A 22077-nucleotide genomic window follows, 5' to 3' on the forward strand; every position below is an offset into this window, starting at 1 on the left:
ATGTTGTCACAAGTCCTATTTGTCATGAGAAGCTACCTGTGATAGCCATACGGTGGGTTGGGGGCTGTTTTGAATTTTCGCTCCCAGAATGCCATTTTTCGACTAAGTTTAAGGTGTTTTCGACTTTAACTCCCAACCTACGCGTGCTAATTACATTTCTTCTATTGTCATAGGTCTTATTTGTCATGGGAAAGCTGTCCGTGATAGCCATACAGTGGTTCGGGGGCTGTTTTGAATTTTCACCCCCTGAACAACATTTTTTGACTAAGTTTAAGGCATTTTTGGCTCTAACTCCTAACCTACGCGTGCTAATTACACTCTGTCTATTGTCACAAGTCCTATTTGTCATGGGAAGCTGTTCGTGATAGCCATACAGTGGTTTGGGAGCTGTTTCGAATTTTCGCCCCTAGAACGGCATTTTTCGACTAAGTTTAAGGCGTTTTCGGCTCTAACTCCCAACCTATGCGTGCTAATTACATTCTGTCTGTTGTCACAGGTCCTATTTGTCATGGGAAAGCTGTCCATGATAGCCATACAGTGGTTGGAGGGTTGTTTTGAATTTTTTCCCTCAGAACAACATTTTTTTGACTAAGTTTAAGGCATTTTCAACTCTAACTCCCAATCTACACGTGCTAATTACATTACATCTATTGTCATAGGTCCTATTTGTCACGAGGAAGTTGGCCGTGACATCCATATGGTGGTTGGGGGGCTGTTTTGTATTTTCGCCTCCTTAACGCCCTTTTTGCGATTAAGTTGAAGACGTGCTAATTAAGGTGCTTTACCACAAGTCCTATATGTTTTTTTTTTTTTTCTTTTTTTTTAAGTTCATCATTTAACAAAATTCCATTGTTGTAATAACATGGGAAATTTGCATCATGAAATATTAGCTCTGTTCCTCTGCTTTTTTTACATAATTAATTAATTAGTTAATGAATTAATGTGTTATTTCTTTTCTCCTCTTATTTGTATATTGTCAAAACAATTGCAAGTTCTTCAAACCAATAATGTCAATATGTGAAGTATTTTTGTAGAACTTTTAGTATCATATGAATAAAATTCTTCTTACCAAATAGTACGATGACCATCTGAACCCTGCAAGAGAATTATGAGTCATAAAACCATGTCGTTCAAATGATTCAGTTGTTTTTGTTGTACCTCACTTGCTTTTTTTTCCCTTTTCTACTTGTTTCATCATCTCCTCCCTTGCTTTTTTTTCCTCGTCTACTTGTTTCATCATCTCCTCTCTCTACGTCATTGTAGACACCCCATTTTTGGCTGCCCTTAAGATTTGGGCAGTTCACATTGAACACTCGATGATGAATTATTATGCTGTACAATCGTTCAATTTCTTCAGCAAAAGGCTTCAATTTTGAGTTTCAGAACCTAAAACCTTGCACCTCCTTTGGACCAAAACCTCGTTTTTTCTAGCTTGACCACTCAGAGGCCTACTGGCCAACAAGTGGCCGGTAGGTCAATTTTTATTGGCTGGTCAGCCATGTTCAGTGCCAGGCAGATATTTTGTAGCTAGCTGTCCCCCTATGTGCATGCCTTGCACTAGTTAGCTCAATACAAATATTTACGACAAGGGAACCTTTTTTCCATAAATAGATGATCACCCCTCACGGTTTGCGGTTAGAAAATTTTGCAAAGAGCCAAAGACTTGCCAAACACTCTTCCTCTCTCTTTTGTAATATACATACACTATACATACACTTCTTAAAGCAAAAATTTGGTTCTTGTTGAGATTATTAAACCCAAATTTCAGCCTTTCACAGGATTCAACTTGTGATTTGTGAACAAAAGAGTATCCTCTCTTCAATAGGTATAGCCTTTGCCATCTTTTGCTTTGTTTACACTACTCTTTTCTTCTCTTTTTCTTGTTGTTTATACACTGTTTTCGATTGATTTTAATTGCTGAAACTTGTGATTAAAAAGCCACCAAAGGTGGAGGGGTTAACCACTCTTTTTTAAACCTTATCCCATAGCCTATATCCTTGTTTTTCCACTTGTTTCTTTGTTTTTAGCTACTATTTTTCAAAGTTTTTAGAGGCTAAAATATGTGATTTAAAGGTTCAAAAAGTGGAGGGGTTAACCACCTTTCCTTAGGCTTGCTTTCTAGCTTTGTTCTCTTCCATTTTGGTCTATATTTTCCACTCTTTTCAAACTGATTTCAGCATTGTTTTGTGCTATTTAGGGACTGTTTAGTTTGTTTATTTAGTTTATGCTTTGAATACAATGCTTGAGTTGTTGTAAGTCCTCATAGATTTGGTTGTTTAGGCCATAGACACCAATCTATTTGAGTTGATAGCTTTCTTTACATAGTTTTCATGTAAATATTTACACTTATAATAATCACCTTTGTATAATCATCTCTGCCAGCTTCCTCATTTCTTTGCTTTCTTCGATTAAGAGTCGTCTCAAACACTAGGTTATTGTTCAAGGCATGAGAAAGAGACTTTCCATGCTTAATGGCTTAATCTCTTCGGAGGTTCATTACCAAGGCATTATATCTCTCTCATGCTAAGCACAACTTCTTGTTTGACACTTTTCTTTCTCATTTTTTACACTTAGTGGACGTAGTTATTATTTTTGGAAAAAATGAAAAAAAGATAAGAAAATAACAAGGTAATGTAAAATAGGCTAATAAAATTGGAGTAAAAGAGATTAAAAAAAAAGGTAATAAAATTGAGTTGGGTTTAATTGGACGTTATATTGAACCTATTGCGTCTTGAATCATTACATGCTTTGTAGTGATGTTTAGTGATTCAAAAAGCAATGTCTACCACTTCCCTTGAGATAACACCATGATAGGGAAGAGGTATTGCTCGTCTTTTCTTTCATTTTATTGAGCTTTTGTCCTATCAGTCTATAGATCATCACGTAACAAACTTATAACAATTAATGGTTGGTGAATCGAATCTACTCCTCCATTGATCATCTTCATGATAGAGAAGGGTAGAGAGGATAAACATCTCCTGGAAACACTCTGTTTTTGCTCTATTTTGATTTTGTGGCAGCAGGGTAGTTCCCAAAATTTGTGGCTAGCCGGCCAACTTTCTGTCTGGCCAACCACCTTTTATTGTGCAAACAGTGTCATTTTTGTGGCACAACAGAGTAGAACCTGAAGCCAAAACAGAATACTTCTTTGACTACAAACAAAACAGATTCGGTAGCAAATAAAGAGGTTTCCGGGAGGATGTTCTTGGTTGCACACATGTGGCTCCTCGCCTCCCGTTCCATTTAATTAGTTCTTTAATATTAATATGTGTAATTAATTAGTTAGATTCATTTGAATTTGTAAAAGGTAGTTAATTCAGTTTATTCAATTGTGTTGTAATAATTAGTCAATTAGGACACTTATTCGGACCCTCTTGTGCGAGAGCAAATTTATAAACATGAAATATTGTGTGTGTCTTCCAACCCCCATTTCTTTCTCCCTTTTATTTACGTGCTTAACATGGTATTATTATTGCCATGCTTAATATCCATTTTTGCATGCATTGGGTTTGGTTCATCATTATAACATCATTGTCATTTCCTATTTACTGGAATATGTGTGCTATCACATGTTTTGAGTTGATTCAAATGACATGTTAAAAACCGAACCTCATAGTAGCATTTTGTATGTGTTGCATAAGTCACTTTACATATTAGAACATGTATTTTTCTAATTATTTTATTTTCTTTGCTTGCCTTGAAGTACTAGATGAGTATTTTTTGCTTTAGCGTATTGCATGTGTGTTTGTGTTGATATATCAAGCATATTACCATGAGGCTAAGTGCTTATTTGATATACTTGTTTGAATGCCAGTGGATAAAGACTATTCGCTTAAGTTAGGATGATTTTGATTAATGTACATATGAGCTTACCTTTTCAAGTAGCGCATATTCAAAACTCTTTGCAAACAAACATAAAATCAAAGCATTTCAAAGTGGGTGACTTAGTTTATACTTGTGTGCCTCACATAGTAATGTTAGCATATTAATCAGAACAAGAGCATATAATATATATAAAAATCATAACATGATTAGTGGCTTACTTTTTCAAGTAGCGCATATTCAAAACTCTTTGCAAACAAACATAAAATCAAAGCATTTCAAAGTGGGTGACTTAGTCTATACTTGTGTGCCTCACATAGTAATGTTAGCATATTAATCAGAACAAGAGCATATAATATATATAAAAATCATAACATGATTAGTAGAGGCCGATCCTTGATTGGGTGAGTGGGGTGCTCAATTTATGACCTTCCCCTCTCATACCTAAGTTCCCGAGCCGAGACACTTTGGTTATGATGGACAAGTGGCCTTTGGCACGAGTCCTGGGTTTCATAAATTTTCCAAAAATATTTAAGTAACGACTCTGAAATCTGGCAATGCAGTCTATTTTTGACATTTTTTATTGTAAATCGATTTTCCAAAGATTTGTCGAATTTAGACTCTTATTTGTGTTTTTTTCTTTTTCACTTGCACTTGTGAAAACCAGATTCAGAACCATGGGAGTCCGAACTATAGGGCTGTCGTATCCGAGGAGACTAAACCCCTCCAAGGAGCACGAAAAGCAAGCTACACTCATCATTTATTCACGATCTCTTTGGCACTTTTCTTTCTTCTTCATCAACTCTTCGTGATCTCTTTGGCGTTCCTCATGAAGAACCTCTATCTCAGCTCTCATTGGCTCCATATGTTTATTACGAGCTCGTGCCGCACTATCATGTGGAGAAGTGGGTCGTGGGCCAATACCAAATCCACGCAAGTAATGCTTTTTTTTGGCCAAGCACTTGCCGTGAGAGTTCCTCCCGTGTCAATGGCGTTCCCGCTTCTGTGGCTGCCACTTATAGATTCACCATCTCATCCTGTCATTACAAAAAACAAGAAAACAAAAAAAAAAAAAGATTATTCAACAAAAGCACAAAGAATAACATGCAATTTTGTGCCAAGATACTAATTAATATTAAATACAATTGAAAAAAAAGTTCAATACTTACATGTAGCTCACCATATTTGGGATGAATCCATTCATTGGTCTTCTTCGATTTGTGTGATTTCGCAAAAAATTCCGGAAAATCCAACTCTTCATTCTCATCTACCTATTAATTTCAAATAACAAAATTATTTCGTCAAAGTATTAACCATGACTTTTGGTTATATAAGTGATTCATATATTTTTCAAATGAACAATTTCTCACCATGATCGACATTGTCATTGGAAATGATCGAGATCCACTTGTATGATTATATGGTAACATACTTTTGTTTACTTTACCAGCTTTTGATCGTTTCTAAAAAAAAGAAATTATTCAATAATTATTACTTATCAAGGCATAATATAATTTTAAATCAATAAAGTGGTTTATTTTTGTTTGTTGCCAAATGAGATTCATCTTTCCAAGCCACATCAATCATATGTTTCCAATCGTCCAAGCAAACTCTTGTAGGCAGATGGCTATATAGGACATCAACACCCTCTTCCTGAAGTTCGAGAAAGTGTTGCTTTAGGTTGTACCTCAAATCCTTGTACAAGAGATAGGCCTTTCTATCAACGATCTTTTGAGCTTCTTCATCAGTATGAAAATCCTCACCAATATCAAACTTGTGTTGCAAGCATAAATATGTGAAGTATTATATAAATTAATTGCAGCAATTACAAATATACATATTGAAGACATTTAGGTCAAGGTCAATAATTACTAGCACAGCTTGTACAACAGCATCTTTGGTACTCTGTGATATGAGCCGAAATGTTATACTTTGAGGCTCCTTATCTTATGTTTTTAGTCTTTGAGCTTATGATATTTGATGCAATAAAGTGTTTTTTAATCCTTTTCAGGCTAATATCACTTTGGAAACAAAAGGATGGCAAGTAGAGGCAAAATAGCGAAAAGTCCGTCACTGATTGGATCTGCCCAAGCAAAATTCCCAATTCACATGAGCGGATTTTCCTACGAAAAATTCCTCTTTGACTGGATCCGCTCAAGCAGAATTCCTAATCCGCATGAGCGAATTTGCCTCGATATATGTGCGCATGTTTTTGACACTGAATGGAGTGGAGGCTATAAAAAGGAATTTTGGGGACTTGTTTTGTGATCTGAAACCCTAGAGAAGACGACTAGAGTTAGAGAAGGAGAGCAAATCATCAATCCATAGCTTTCTCTTCAACATTCGAAGTGCTCAACCTCTCCAAAAGCGGCTAAGCTTTTTTCTTAGGATTGAAATGAAACTCTAATCAAGTATCATGTAATTTTGTATTTTAATTCTAGTTTGTCTTTGGAATTGGATGATCGTTGTATGATCGTTTTTAGATCTTCTATTCAATTAATCTTTTCATTCGATTTATGTATTCGATTTCTGTGATTGAGAATGCATGATCATAAAATTGTTTTACTTTCTTGTATATACGAATCGTAAGACGAGTCATGCTTAGGGAGACGAATCGTGTTGCAATATTAGTTTAGTGTAAACGATTCGTGCCGATCGAAGATGATTCATGCCTACATTTTGAATATATCCATATCTTCTTCATGATGATATTAGGGCATGTAGCCACGATACATCATTATTATCCGAGCCATCGATTTACTAGAATTATATATTTTGATTACATGATATGAGATTAGTAGTGGATTCGAAATCCTAAGTCTCTCCATATTCAGATTATTCTTTTTATTTGCGCAATTGTTTTAGTTTTAATTTAGATTCTCATTAGAAAAAACCACATCATCCTCTCTTCTTCAAATTAAATTAAAAATTACCATTCAAATTAATGTAACTCAACCCAAAGTCCTCATGGTATGATACTTGGATAATCCACTGTTCTACTAAATCAGTGCTTTGTTTAGTTCTTTAGTTTTGATTGAAAAACGACTAATCACTCTAATCAATTTCGAGAGGGCACAACTGCCTAATTTGCAGTCCCAACTCATTTGCTACTGGGGTGGCATTCCCTCCAGTGATTGCATTCAACAAGCAATTGACATAAACATGTAGTTTATCTCCTTTTTTGCTAGCAATTTTTTTTTTGCACGCCTTTTCCTAGTGTAGGTCCGCGTACACGAGTTGACCTAGTTTTCCCTAGTGAAGAAGGGGCAACAATTCACACATTCAAATTGCAAAAAGTGTCCCAAACATGTAATTGACAATGATTAAGTACAATGATCTTACCTACGCCATGAGCCTGTGTCTCTTCCACACCTATTTGTGTGTCATCCAGCAGCTGTGTCTCATTAGATAAATTCATCGAGGTGGCAATGTCATGTGCAGATGTTGCTGAGGCTGATGCTATGTTGCCACTTGATGGTTTCTTACGCCGACTCGTCCTTATCCTAAGAACCATGCTATTACCAGTAATATGTTTGCAAACATGATATGTATTAAGTAAAAACATCACATACATCGTTGATGTTTTGAATATGGATTATTTATAGAAGCTAATTCATTCACGAAATTACCATATAACATAATAGGAGAATACTTCATAATGTTAAGCATAAATTTCAAATAAAGAGGTTCATGAATTTAAGAGGTTCAACATTGTAGAAAACATTACAACTATATCTCGAAAATGAAAACATGAGGTCTTATCTCACTACATATAAGATAAAGCACAAAAGTAGTCTTCTTCTTTCCCCCATTACATCAACGAAACAAGAAGGACAAAAAAACAAAACAAGGACTACTATGGACATCATGTTGAAATTTAGCACTTATACATGAAGACTATGTCCATATCTGTGTCAAAATCACTTTCAAGCTCATCTTCTTCTTCATCGTCACCCACAATTGTTAGTTCATCTTCATCATCACAGATGAAGGCATCATCCATAACACCCTCAAGTTGTATACGTTTATCAGACTGCAAAACTTCCATTGAAATAATTTCAGCTTCAATATCATCTCAACGCAACACCACATCGTCATCAATAGGCTCAGTTGGTACAACATCAGTGCTTTCATCTTGTTGGAACAAATCATCAAGTTCTCGCAGATCCAGCTCTGGCACATCCCAAATTCTTCGATGTTGAAACTTTTCAACTACTCTCAAATTGTCACCTAACTTCGTATCTGTAGCTCAAATTTTTCACGTCCCTTTTCAGGAGTCAAAATAAGCCCTATAGTATCAGACTCCCGCGGTTCTGAATCTGATTCCACAAGTGCAATGCGAAATAGATAATCACCAAAGAGTCCAAATACAGCAAATCTTTTGGAAAATCAATTTTGAATCAAATTGCCAAAAATGGATTGCTTTGCCAGATATAGAATCGCCACCTAAATATTTTTGGGAAATCTAGGAAACCAATGACTCATGCCAAAGGCCACGTGTCCGTCATCACCAAGATTGTCTTAGCTTAGGAACTTAGGTATGAGAGGGGAAGGTCATGAATGAATTTTAGCACCCTCGCTCGGCCGATCAAAGATCGACCTCTACTAATCATGATATGAATCTTATGTACATTATATGCTCTTGTTCCGGTTTATTAGGCCAGCATTACTATGTGATGCGCTCACACACAAGTATAGACTAACTTGCAAGAATTGAAACATTTCAATTCATGTTTGTTTGCAAAATTGTTTCGAAATATGCATCACTTGAAAAAGTGATTGCATATGAACATTTACTTAAATTATTCCAATTCAAGCAATAAGCCTTCATCCATAGGCATTCAAATAGTTTATCATTTAAGCAATTAGCCTCATGGCAAGCATGTTAAACATAGAAACAATCATACGCATGCGATATGCTAAAGCGAGTAAAGGCTCACTTAGTACTCCAAGCCAAAAGAGAAACTAGTTAGAAAAATGCATGATTCCTAACTATGTAATACGACTAATGCAACATATGCAACATGCAAATAGGCTCGGCTACTTATCATGGCATATGAAATAATTTGATAACATGCGGTCTAAGCACGTATTCAAAGAAGTATGTAAAACAATAATGCAGTTAGAATGATGTGCCGATCCTCGGTGCATGCAATACAAATGAATGCAAACATGGAGTATGCTAATTGAAACATGATGTCCCTAAACTAACCATCATAAGCTAGTAAATAAAAGGGAGAAAGATGTGGGGTTGGAAGACATACACATTATTACATTGCGCTCTCACGAAGGAGAGTCCGAATAAACTAAGCTAATTAACTAATTAATTAAAGCTAAGCTTATTATTACAAGACAAATAAATAAATAGCTAGACTACTTAACTAATTATTACAAACCGAATTAATTAACTAATCTAGATAATTAATTACAACATCACAACTAGCTAACTACTTTAATTAATTAAATAGTTACAACACAAGTGCAATTAAAAGAAGTAAGTAAGCTAAACAATTAAGCACTAAACTAACTGCTCCACCTCGGAAAGCAAGGGATGTTCATGCGCATGCTCGGTTTTCACCAAAAAATGCCATTGTTTTTCTTCTCGAGAGCCTCTGTTGTACAGAGAACACATATACTATTGCCCACTTCCAGAATAACTCTGTTCTGCCTTACAAACATACTGCGAAATTTTGCATCATTGGCTGGCTGGCCAGTGGTGAGGCCTGCCGACCACCAGTGATCACTTGCCGGCCATCAAAGGTAGCATGTCAGCCATGGTAAGTGGCTTGCTGGCCACTGCTGCCTAGTTCACCTTGCTGCCACACAGAACAAACAGAGCATGCACGGGGTATTTTCAAGGGTTTATTTGCACAACTCACCCCTCCTTTTCATGAACAAATCAAAGGAGTAGTGAACTTAAGCCACAAACCACCAACTCAAGCAATTTCATTGCATGATGGCTTGTGAACCAAAGTGTGCAAGTTTAATAAATGCAACAAAATAAGACTCAAACCTCCTCCCTTTCATGAATTGATCAAGTGAAGTGGTGCCCTTGGAGACTTGAATAATTTTATCACTAGTGAGTATGAAATGACCCAAGTTTCTATGTGTTCAATTAACGTTCGATTGAACACAACCAAATTATTCTCTTGCACCTTTTTTAGCCTCAATTTTAATTACTCCATTTTTAAATTACCAACCATTCTTTAATCAATTAAGTCCAAATGGTGAGTTTAAGTCCTCTAAATGGAAAGAAGGCTCAAACTAAATATTGTTTTAGGCATGAAAGAGACTTCATACCATTGGTAATGAACCCCCTAAGGGATTAAACCATTAAGCATAACACCTCAATCTCATGCTTTAAACAAACAAGTTGTTTGAAACAACTCTCAAAGGAAAACAAAAACCAAGAAAGGAAAGAGGTTGCAGAGATTATTAGTGCTGGAAATAAGTGAGAAAAAGCATAAATAAATGCTATCAACTCAAACAAGATGGTGTCTAGGCCTAGAACACCAAGCTTATGAGGACAATTACACTATAAACATGCAAAACAAAGCTCAAATGCAACTAACAGCCCAAAACAGTGCTAAAACTGGTCTAACACAGTCCTAAAATATGCTAGAATTGAGCTAAAAATAGCTAAATTAACATGTTAAATTATGGCACAAACTAGACTAGTAAGCAAGACACAAGGACGGGAGGCTAACCCCTCCAAATTTGGACTTCAAAACATGATTTTGGCTATTGAAAAAGCTCTAAAAATTAGTGTTTAAAAGCTCAAAAAAAGATAGTGCAATGGTGGGAAACACAAGGGCAAAGGCCTTCAAAACAAGGTATAAAGAAGGGCTATCAACCCCTCAACCTTTAATGGCCTTAAAACCTAAGTTTCAGCCCAAAAATACAGAATTTTTACAGCCCAAAAATAGTTGGAAAACAACAAGAAAAATAGTAGAGAAAGCAAGAAAAAAGGCAAGGCCTTATACATCTTGAAGAGAAGAAGCAATTCAAGTAACAAAACCAAGACAACACACCCTTCTAGAGCTCAAACCAAGCTCAAAAGTAGCTCAAAGATGAGAAGGTTTGGTTAAGGGTGTATAGGCAAAGGTTAAGAATTTGTAGGCAAAAGTGTAAGAATTTTCTAGAGAGAGAGAGAGAGAGAATTGTAGAGAGAGGAAAAATTTTGATCTCAAAATTTTCTAACCTTAAAACGAGAGAGGAAAGGCTCTTATATGTAGACAACCATAAATTCCCCTCAAGAACATCCAGCCCTACACGTGGAAGCAGATGCATGCATCTGTGCAAACAACTGGCATAACTGTCACAAAATATCTGCAAAAGACACTGGTGGCTGGCTGACCATCACTGGTGGCTGGCAACCAAAAAGTGATGGCCAACAACCCAAAAGGGGTGACCGGCAAGCCACCAGAGGCTGCAAGCTTGAAAAGCACAAGGTTTTGGTCCAAGAGCAAAGCAACAAAAGTGTAGGGTTTGAAGGACTCAAAGCTGTGGCATTCCGCTGAGGACTTTGAGCACTTGACGAGCAAATAAACTTATCATCACGTGTGCATGCGATGGTGTCCAAGTCATAAGGGCCGTCAAAAATGGAGTGTCTACAGTATCATGAACGTAGAACACTTGTTGCACTTGACTTGGTAAAACAAACGAGTCATCTTTATACCATCGACTTCATACATCAATAATTGTCAAATGTGGTTTGACATGCATAGTTTTGCTACTACCAGTGTTATACCATTCACATTGGAACAAAACAACCTAATGCCTAAACAAATATATCATCTCCCAAACTTTGCAAATGTAGCCGTAGAGCTTTATCAATTGCCCTTCATGGTCCCCTTCCACTACCAATCCATTATTTTGACTTTTACGACGGTTGTCACAGTCGATAGTATGGAACCGGATGGCATTCCAAATACATCCCAAATATATGTTCACTAAGCCATTAGGACAATTTGCTAATGACCATATTTCATCAGTTGCTTTGGGTGACTTTTCATTCCACAATTGGTTCATCTACATTAAAAAATGTGGCATGTTATTTTTGACATAATTTGACTTCATGTGTAAACTATACTATAAGGAATTGTAGCTTAGGCGATCTTTGAACCATTTAGGAAATTCTTTGCATTGTCTATTTGCAATGTCACATGCACTTCGATGTTGTTGTTGCAACAAGATCTTGTGTTCCCTAGTTAATACAATGTAATTCATAAGTAATTTAAAGAACGATTACTAAAAAAAAGTATATAGCTCACATATAGTATTGTGGTGTAATGGGTTCAGGAATGCTCTATTGTCCAAGAACCATATGCCCTCTTTGTCCTCCTCTCCTTTCTTTTATATTGTTTCCCTATTAACCTTCCTAGGGCCCACTATTTCCTAATGGGCTTTGACCCCATTCATGGGCCCTCTATGTAGCCCATGGGATAATTGGTTCAAACGGCCTTTTAAGCCTGGTTTTATTCGGTATTGGCCCACTAGACTTAATATAGCCGACTTATCTGTGACCATGGATTCGACGTGTTCCGCCGAGTTGCACTGTGCCAGCCCAAGACATGATTTCATTTATTCAGCTACCACAATTGCCCCCCGAACATCCGATTAACATTTGTTATTTGGCATGGTCGGTTGAATATTTCGACAAATCTTGGAAGTCAAAAATACGGCGCACGCGTCTTTTGGTATTGATGTGTCAGATTAGTCGCAATTTGGGGTCATCATTGCTTCTCGCCCCTTCATAATTTCACGTTCATTTAATGCGTTTTAAAAATCGTACATATGGAATTTTGGCTCCTTCGCATTCTTCATACCGTTCTTTCTCTCTCGCGACTCCTGTGTTTCCGACTCTGCTTCATATCGTTTCTTCACTTTGCTCCCTCATTCTGACATGTAAGTCTCTCCCTCTTTTCATCTTTTATTCATATTTCAATCCCTTTGTGCATTGTTATTTATCTTCTATCCTATCTAGAATAACAACTCATTTGAAATCTATCCTTTCTGAGGAACGAGTTGCTGCTTTTGATCATCATTTTTCGATTCTTGACGATGTCCACCTGTCCCTTGTGGCAGATAGTGTGGTTGATATGGAGAGGGCTGATGCAAACACTATAATCTTCCCTCTCTTGTCAATTGCTGAGGGTGGGGTTCATTTTCCCTTGTATCCCATACTTAGGACTGTTCTGCGCTACTGGGGTTTCATTCCCTCTCAACCTATTGTGAATTTTTACCGTATAGTCATGGGTTTAGTGGAACAGAGCCGCCGACTAGGGCTTAACCAGGGAATTCCGACGATTCGGCATTGCTATGTCTTAATGAAGTCAACTGGTCGTCAGGGTCGTTATTTTCTTAGAGCCAAGGACATAGATCACCATTTGGTGACTATGCTTGCTAGCTCTGAAAAAGAGTCGATGATGTCATGGTCGCTGTTCGAGGTAACTGGGCATTTGGCGAAGGAGAAGATCGCCAAGACCTTGTGCCGAGACGAAGGGGCGAGCCAGGTGGCTAAAAATTTTTAGTTTAGACATTATATTCGGCTCCAAAAGTCTACAAATCCAGTTTTTTTTTTTTTTTTTTTTTTTTTTTTTTTTTGCAGGTAACAACTTAAATAGAGTCCTTCCGTCGGCAAACCCAGCCATTCTTAACCAGTTGAAGACAACCCTTAGGTATAAAGGGCGGGCCAATCTATAAGGACAAGGACGTGCGGTACACATTCTGTTAAGATACAAATCAACCTACGCAACCTTTTCAGTGGCAGATCATATCCCCATGCTGAGAGCAGAGCAACATCTCACGGCACTCATATTTCCTATCTTTAAGAGCTTAAGGGATATCGGTCTTAAGGGTCTAGGTGCCGAAGAGGCTAAACGAGAGGGCCATTTAGAAAAGGAGAGTTCAGACACGGAAGACGCTGGACAAAGGATCCGTTTGGAAGAAGAAGAGTTGAATAGAGAAGTTGAGTTGGCTTTTGAGCAACTTAACTAAGGGGGCAGCGGCCAACCCTCTACTTCAGGCTGAGTGGAGATTGCTTCTCTAGAGGACATTTTTTTCGAATTAGGAGATTTGCTTGGAGTCGACTCTGAAGAAATGGTCGGTGAGTCGCTTACCCAATTTGCCAAGAGAAGAAATACAGAGAAGATGGCGGCACGCAGGAGAGCCAGTGGTGGACAAAACTTAGAAACTCCCCCTCCGGCAGTCGTTGCAGTAACACAAGAATTGATCGTGGCTGACGAAGTGCCCGCTCGTTAGCCGATGGAAACTTTAGGCTCTGATCAAATCAATCAAATGGGCGAAAAGCACGTTGCCAAATGTATTGTCAAATCACCAGAAGAATCGGTTGACAAACGACAAGGGCTAGAGTTGTTTTCTTCAGATTTGGCCGAGCCATTCGTCATCCAGCCAAGGATGAAAAATGCACCGGTTCTGTCTAGCGGATTAGCCATTAAAGATCCCGTTGTGGCCCTTAGTGTGGCATCGGTGCTTTCACTTCCATCAGATAAGGCTGCGTTCCATGCCGAGTCAGACGTCGTCTCTAATACTTTGGTAGTGCAATTAGCTATACTGGTAAGTGCATTGGGATGAATTTGTTCTGCTGTTTTTATGTTTACTTTTTTATTTAATGTGGTTGTTGTTTTGCTTGTTTAGGCGGCGGGCAGGATAACAGAGATCGGCCGCCGTCATTACAATGTCGTAGAGAGACTCAGCGCGATCGAAGTCCAACTTCAAGATGAAAGAAACAAGGTTGCGGTTACAATGGCCGATTTGAAAATGACGATGAATAAGGCGGAGGCCGAAGCTAAGAGGGTGGAAGAGGAACGAGCGAAGGCTACAGCTGAAGAACAGAAAGCTAGGAGCGCCAAGGAGTGGGTTGCCAACATGGACAGCGAGTTGAAGTTGGCCGAGGCAGAGAATTTGAGATTGATGGCCGAGTTAGAGGAGGCAGAGAAGGCCCGAGAGTGAGTGAAGGCGGATGCAGCCAAAGGGTTTGATGCTGGCAAACTTCAAGCCAAAGGATTATATGTCGACGAAGCATTGAAGTTCGAAAACTGAGGCTTCAAGCATGGTTGGCTTGAAGCTTTGGCGGCTGCTAAAGTGGCTCTTGATCTGCCGATTCTGTACGAGCAACTGGAGGTTGAACCTCTGGAATGGAACCCAGAGGATTTTGAAGATGTTTAACAAGTGTGCTTATTTTTTCTGTTTATTTGTAGTTGTTTTAGTGTTAATATAGTATTAGTAATGTTTTTGTATTTAGGGCAATTTTCATTGATAAAATGATGTTTTGCTTGTATTCAGTTTATGAATGAAAAATGCTAGTTCTGAGAAGTGACGTGTGCATAGAAATGAAATTATAGTAATGGTTTGTGTTTGAAATTATTGTAATGAACTTATTTGTGATGCTCAAAGCAAAAAATGAACTGCGACAAATGGTCAAGTAGGGCAGCAGAGTAATTCGGCCAGATATGGATGAGTCGAGTAGATGAAATATCTGCCCTTGCCCCAATTGAGCATGATTTTTCAGTCGAGTGCAAAACATGGCCTTCATGATCAAGTGGGGTAGAAGAATAATTCGGTCATCTATGGATGAGCCGAGTATATGAAATATCTAATGCAATCTGCCCTTGCCCCGATTGAACATGAAGTTTCAGCTGGATACAAACATGACCTCCATGATCTTGGGGCAGAAGAATAATTCGGCCATCTATGGATGAGCCAAGTAGAAAAGATATCTGTCCTTGCCCCAATTGAACATGAGGTTTCAGCCGAGTACAAACATGGCCTCCATGATCTTGGGGCAGAAGAATAATTCGGCCATCTATGGATGGGCCGAGTAGATGAGATATCTGCCCTTGCCCCAATTGAGCATGAAGTTTTAGCCGAGTACAAAACATGGCCTCCATGATCAAGTAGGGCAGAAGAATAATTCGGCCATCTACGGATGAGCCGAGTATATGAGATATCTGCCCTTGCCCCAATTGAGAATAAAGTTTCTGCTGAGTACAAAACATGGCCTCTATGACTTTGGGGCAGAAGAATAATTCAGCCATCTATGGATGAGCCAATTATATTAAATATCTGATGAAATCTGCCCTTGCCCTAATTAAGCATGATTTTTCAGCTGAGTACGTAATACGACCTCCATGATCTAGCAAGGCAATAGAATAATTCGGCCATATAAGATTTAATTTGGCCGATTAACAGCAGTGACGGTGGTGACTACGAGCGCATAGTTAGCAGTGCATGTTGTAATTAATGAAGAGGTCATCATTAAATAACCCTTGCGCAACCCACGAAAGGGATTTCTAGTCTCAGTGAGTAGCGAGTCAAGGGGAAGAAGTGAAAGCATCTGTGCAATTACTACAGTGTGAACGTATGTCTGGCAGATTATTTTTCAACATGAAAGGTGAAGGAAAGAGTTTAGTAGAGCTGGATGTAGAAATGGATCGTGGAATAGCTTCTTGTGTGAATACTGTGGCATTAGAGGAGCGAGGAAGACGACATTCACCCAGTTGACGAAGAAGGACTCCAAGGAGGAGTGAAGTGGAGAAATTGCCCAGAGACAGGTCTCAACAAAAAGGCAACGACAGGGCGGCAAGTGCACGGGCGTCCGTTCGACAGGACCCGAGCAGATCACCACGCCCTCTTAGTTTTGCTGTGTTTATTGGTAATAAGCCTATGATTGAAGCAGATTCAATCATTCACGATCCCAATGTAGCGGTGGACTTTACTCGTCAAATATTTTCGCCTGAGGTACATCAAACTATGATCGGGCGGAGCGATTTTAAGGTGTTTAAAGATAGAGTCCATGGGTCAATCAAGGGACTCTATTGCGCATATGAGACCGACATGCGGCTGCCGGCCGCTAAAAAAGAAATTGTTCAAAAAGATGGGTGGATTCAAGATTTGGAATGTCGCGCTGAGTAGGCGGAGAGCATGATACGCAAAGCTGGGACTACCACGAAGATGCCCACACGGTCGGGGAATATGGTTGTCACCGATAGAGCATACCAGCGTCTGATAGACCATGCCATAGCCGATTGGGACACGATCGCCGTATTTTCCAAAGAAGTCATTCGATCCCGCGCGTATGAGGAAGCCTTTTTTCATGGTCGGAAAGTCGATATTGAGAAAACCAAGGAAAAACTAGCCAATGACGTTTATCACTACGAGAACCGTGGTTTCAAACACGGATGTCTCAAGGCTCTTCGGGCCATTGGTATTGACGACTCTTCGCCCTTGTACCAAAGTTATGAACTTCCGTTCGAAGCATATGATACCAAGAAGACTGATGATGAAGAGGAGGCAAACGATAGGGATACAGTAGTTTAGTATTCTCTTATAATTTTAATGTCTTGTGCCGTTTGTTCTAATAAAACTCGAATTAATTTAGTACCAAGCGTTTGTTTCTTTCGTTCGATACGATGTCACTTATATTATCTTTTATAATTAGTTTGAAAAAATCCAATCGCCCATGACATATTATTCGGCCGATCGTGATGTATACGAGGGGTGCTCTGAATTCGAAGGCTTTTATATTGGCCAATAGTGCCAAGCACAAAGGACGCTCCGAATTTGGAGGCTTATTCGGCCGATCGTGACCTGCACGAAAGGGTGCTCCGAATTCGGAGTCTTTTATATTGGCTAATTATGCCAAGCACAAAGCGCGCTCTGAATTCTGAGGCTTATTCGGCCGATCGTGACCTGCACGAGGGGCACTTCGAATTCGGAGACTTTTATATTGGCCAATTGTGCCAAGCACAAAGGGCGCTCTGAATTCGGAGGCTTATTCAGCCGATCGTGACCTGCACGAAAGGGTGCTTCGAATTCAGAGTCTTTTATATTGGCCAATTGTGCCAAGCACAAAGGGTGCTCCGAATTCGGAGGCTTATTCTACCGATCATGACCTACACAAGAGGTGCTCCGAATTCGGAGTCTTATTTAGTCAGAATAAGTTAAGCAGATATGAGTTATGAAGATTTATCGAACTGTAAAGATACATTTGTGGAAAAGACTTGATTCATAGATGAACTATAAAGATACATTTGTGGAAAAGAAACTGAATCATTACATCATTACAAAAATATGGTTTTGATGCCGTTTATTGATGTCGTTTAATGGTAGAATTTGCGCAAGTCAGTAGCGTTCCACGATTGAGGGAGCTTATTACCCACTATATCCGAGAGCCGATATGCTCCTGCCCCAGCAATTGAGTCGACTTGGTAAGGACCGTTCTAGTTAGAGCCCAATTTGCCGTCTGTCGAATTTTTGGTGGCAAGAAACACCTTCTTAAGAACCATTTTGCTTGGGGTGTATCAACGTTACTGCACGTGCTGGTTATACAATTTGGCGAGCTGCTACTGGTATTGTGCCATATGCACAAGAGCTCGATCATGACGCTCTTCAATTAGATTGAGGAATAATGCCAACATCATATCATTTTGCCCCGAGTCAAATGCCTTCTATCTTAAAGTAGGTAGGCCGATTTCAAGAGAAATAATGGCTTTTGTACCGAAACACAAGGCGAATGGAGTTTCACTTGTAGGTCGCCTTGGCGTGGTGCGATGAGCCCACAGTACACTGGGCAATTCTTCAACCCACTTCCCTTTGGCCTTTTCAAGGCGTTTCTTGATTCCATCTAGGATCACTCTATTGGTGGCCTCAGCTTGGTCGTTGCTCTGCGGTTAAGCTGGTGAGGAGAAGTATGGCTGTCTACCGTATGTGCTGCACAATTCGCGATAGACACCGCTATCAAATTGGATGCCATTGTCGGAAATAAGTGCTCGCGATATGCCTAATTGTGTTATAATGTTTCTCCACACGAAGTGTCTTATGTTTGTATCTCAGATATGTGTTAATGGTTCTGCCTCAACCCACTTTATGAAATAATCCATTGCAACAATCAGGAACCGTTTATTTCCTGGTGCTCTTGGGAGTGGTTCAACGATGTCCAGTCCCCATTGGGCAAAAGGCCAAGGGCTAGTGACAACATTCAATTCTTTCGTGGGCAAATGAGTCAAGGAAGGGAATTTTTGGCATTGTTCACATTTCTTTACATAATTCTCTGTGTCGGTTCACATGGTGGGCTACTAATACCCCTGGGTTACGACTAGGTGGGCCAACGAACGTTCTCCAGAATGGGGACCTCAACTGCCCTCATGTATCTCGACTAAAAAATCCTCCACTAGGTCTGGATGCACACACTCCAAATATGGCCCTGAAAGAGACTTCTTGTAGAGTTTCCCATTGGGATCTAAATAGTAGCGTAGGGCTTTGTTTCGTAGCTTATGGGTTGCTTTCTTATCTATTGAAAGCCGTTTTGAGGACAGAAATGCGACAATGGGGTCCATCCAACTCGGCTCCAAATCAACGATGTTAACACTGGTGGGTTCAAGGTTGCTGATACTCAGCTCGAGGATGAATCCCATCTCAATGGTTCATTTGATTTCCAAATTGATGGCGGAGGCTAAGCAGGCAAGAACATCTGCATGGGTATTTTAATCGCAGGTAATCTGATTCATCTCATGGAAATCGAATTGTACAAGTAGTGAATTTGTCGTCTTTATGTAAGCAGCCATTTGGTTGTCCTTAGATGGATACTCCCCCTTCAGTTGATTGATGACTAGCTTTGAATCAAAGAAGACTTGTAGGTGTTCGGTGCCAAAATGAAGCGCGTTACGAAGGCTGACTAGTAGAGCCTCGAATTCGGCCTCGTTATTTGATGCATCAAAACCAAGTTTCATCGCTTGCTCGATTATTGCGCCCTCGGAGGTCATAATCACAACTCTCGCCCCGCTACCACGTTGGTTGGAAGAACCATCACAGTACATCCCCTACATATCTCCAAAGTACATTCGCCACTTCTGTTGGGGTTAGACGGCAGGCTGCGCCGGTTCAAAATCGGCATGACAACCTGTGAACTCGGCAACGAAGTCAGCTAGAATCTAACCTTTGAAAGCTGTTCTATGAGAGAATTGGATGTCGTACTGGCCAAGTTCTAAGGCCCATTTCGAAACGCGCCCTGACGATTCTACGCTGCGAAGTACTGTAGACACCCCATTTTTGACGGCCCTTCAAGACTTGGATGTTCTTGCTGGTACATCCGATGATGAGTCTGTTTGCTCGCCAAGCGCTCGAAGTCTTCAGCGGATGTAACAACCCTCACCACTGTTTACCGATAAACTACTGATTACTGCTAAACTGAGACTGATTATGATAAGTAATCGAACTGATTGAAATACTGAACTGACTGACTAAAATCTGGAACTGAATTGACTGAGTATGTCTGTTTAATTGTACATTTATCTGTTTGACTGTTTGATTATCTGTTTGTGTATTTATGTTTAAACTGCAAATTGAAGGCCTTATCGGCGGCCGAATCTGAAATCGATATACGTTTTACGATCATTGGAATTTATATGATTCTATGGCGTATTTATCTGTAATGTGATTTAGTATGATTAAATTAGATTAGAATAAGCTTAATGTCAAGAGTTGGCATAATTACCATTTTGCCACATGAGTGGCCCACTACCTAGACTATATTTGAGCCTCACAACACTTTAACAAAACATTTCATCAGTCCATTTCTTGTTCTTGCCGACTTGAGAGAGTGAGAGGTAGAGAAAGCTTGAGTTCTTCACAATTTGGCTTAGAGTCTTGTAGAGATTGAAGGATTCTTGCATATTGAGCCTCTAGACTTGTAATTGAGGAACCTAGGTATGAATTTCATCCTCCTTATTATGTATTTAAGTTCCTTCTAGCATGGGTAATGGTAGTTTAAAGAGTTAAGTCAAGAATTGGTTCAATAGTGTTGAATTAGAGCTCAATTGTGGCATGCATGTATATGTATTGAAGTTTTGAGGTTGTAGTCCATAATTCCTCACATGCATGTCCATGTTTTGAGAGTAGACCATGATTTCATCAAGTTTTTGTAAGAGTTAGCTCATTTGAGCTTGTATTGAAGCCTTGAATTGGTTAGCTTCATGCATGTTTGCATGTTTTTCATATTATTGAAAATTGGTTTGAAATTGAATTGTTTGAAACACCCTTGGGCTTTGATTTTACAATTGAGCTTTGGAATCACGTTAAACTATGAGTTTTGGGATGTTTTCTGGAAAATTGGCCCAAGAGGATCGAAATTTATGTTTTAAAAGTTGAATTTGAGCTTGACGTTCAAATCTGGGAATTTCGAATTTTGAACTCATGCTCGAGTGGGGTGACTGGCGCTCGAGCGTGAAATTCGTGCTCCCAGTACTTTGCACTGTTTTGAATTCCGCTTGAGCGGAATAATTGACGCTCGAGCGGGACATTGTGTCTCATGCTCGAGCGGGTGTCGAGCGCCCAATCGAGCGTGATTTTCACCTATCCAGCACTTTTGACTATTTTGCATAATGCTCGAGCGGGTAAGTCTACGCTCGAGCGGAAACCTTTGTCTGCATGTCCGCTCGAGCGGAGTAATCTACGCTCGAGCGTGGCCCCTGTTTTCTGAAAATTCTGAAAATACTTTTAAAGTGCATCTTTGCATCCTCATCTCATCCTAGGCATTATTAGGCCTAGTTTAAGGCATCTTAATGAGGATATAGATGTAGAACCACACTGAGGCAAATTAGGGATTAAGTTATTATCTTTCCCAACTGTGTAGCTTAGTGTGTGTTCAATCTGTAACTGTGTAGGGTTGGCATCGGGAGACGCGCTCTAACTTAACTGTAGCCCGGAACTCTGTGAGTAACAACTGTGTAAAGATATGTTCAAATATGATTATCTTTTGAACAATTGAACTGTTTTCGAACTGTTACTGTTAATTGAATGAATGTATGTCCTATATTCTGAACTGTATTGTGGCATCCTTAGCAACTACTGTTTACTGTTACTGTTACAGAGATCTCTGTCGGTTCCCTTGTTGGAACCACTACTGTTTACTGATTGATGGCCATTATTTACTGTTCGGTCTTTTAAAACCTACTGTTTACTGTACTGCTATGCTAATGGATGTACCACATATGACTGTTATGACTGATATACTGAATCAACTGACTGTTTTCAATACTGAAAGGACATTCATTCTTAACCTCTTTACGCATTATGCTATTCATTGGGCTTTAGCTCACTATTTATATATATATATATATATATATGTAGGTGTTCAGGCACTAGACCGGAGCTAGGAGCGTGGGTTAGACTCTCCTTTTTGTCAAGCCAACCACTGTGCCTCACTGCGAGGTTCTGAGCCTGCCAAGCTATGGC

This window comes from Camellia sinensis, unplaced genomic scaffold (genome assembly GCF_055761805.1).
Source record: "Camellia sinensis isolate YWXY unplaced genomic scaffold, ASM5576180v1 Unanchor12, whole genome shotgun sequence".
Classification (NCBI taxonomy): Eukaryota; Viridiplantae; Streptophyta; class Magnoliopsida; order Ericales; family Theaceae; genus Camellia; species Camellia sinensis.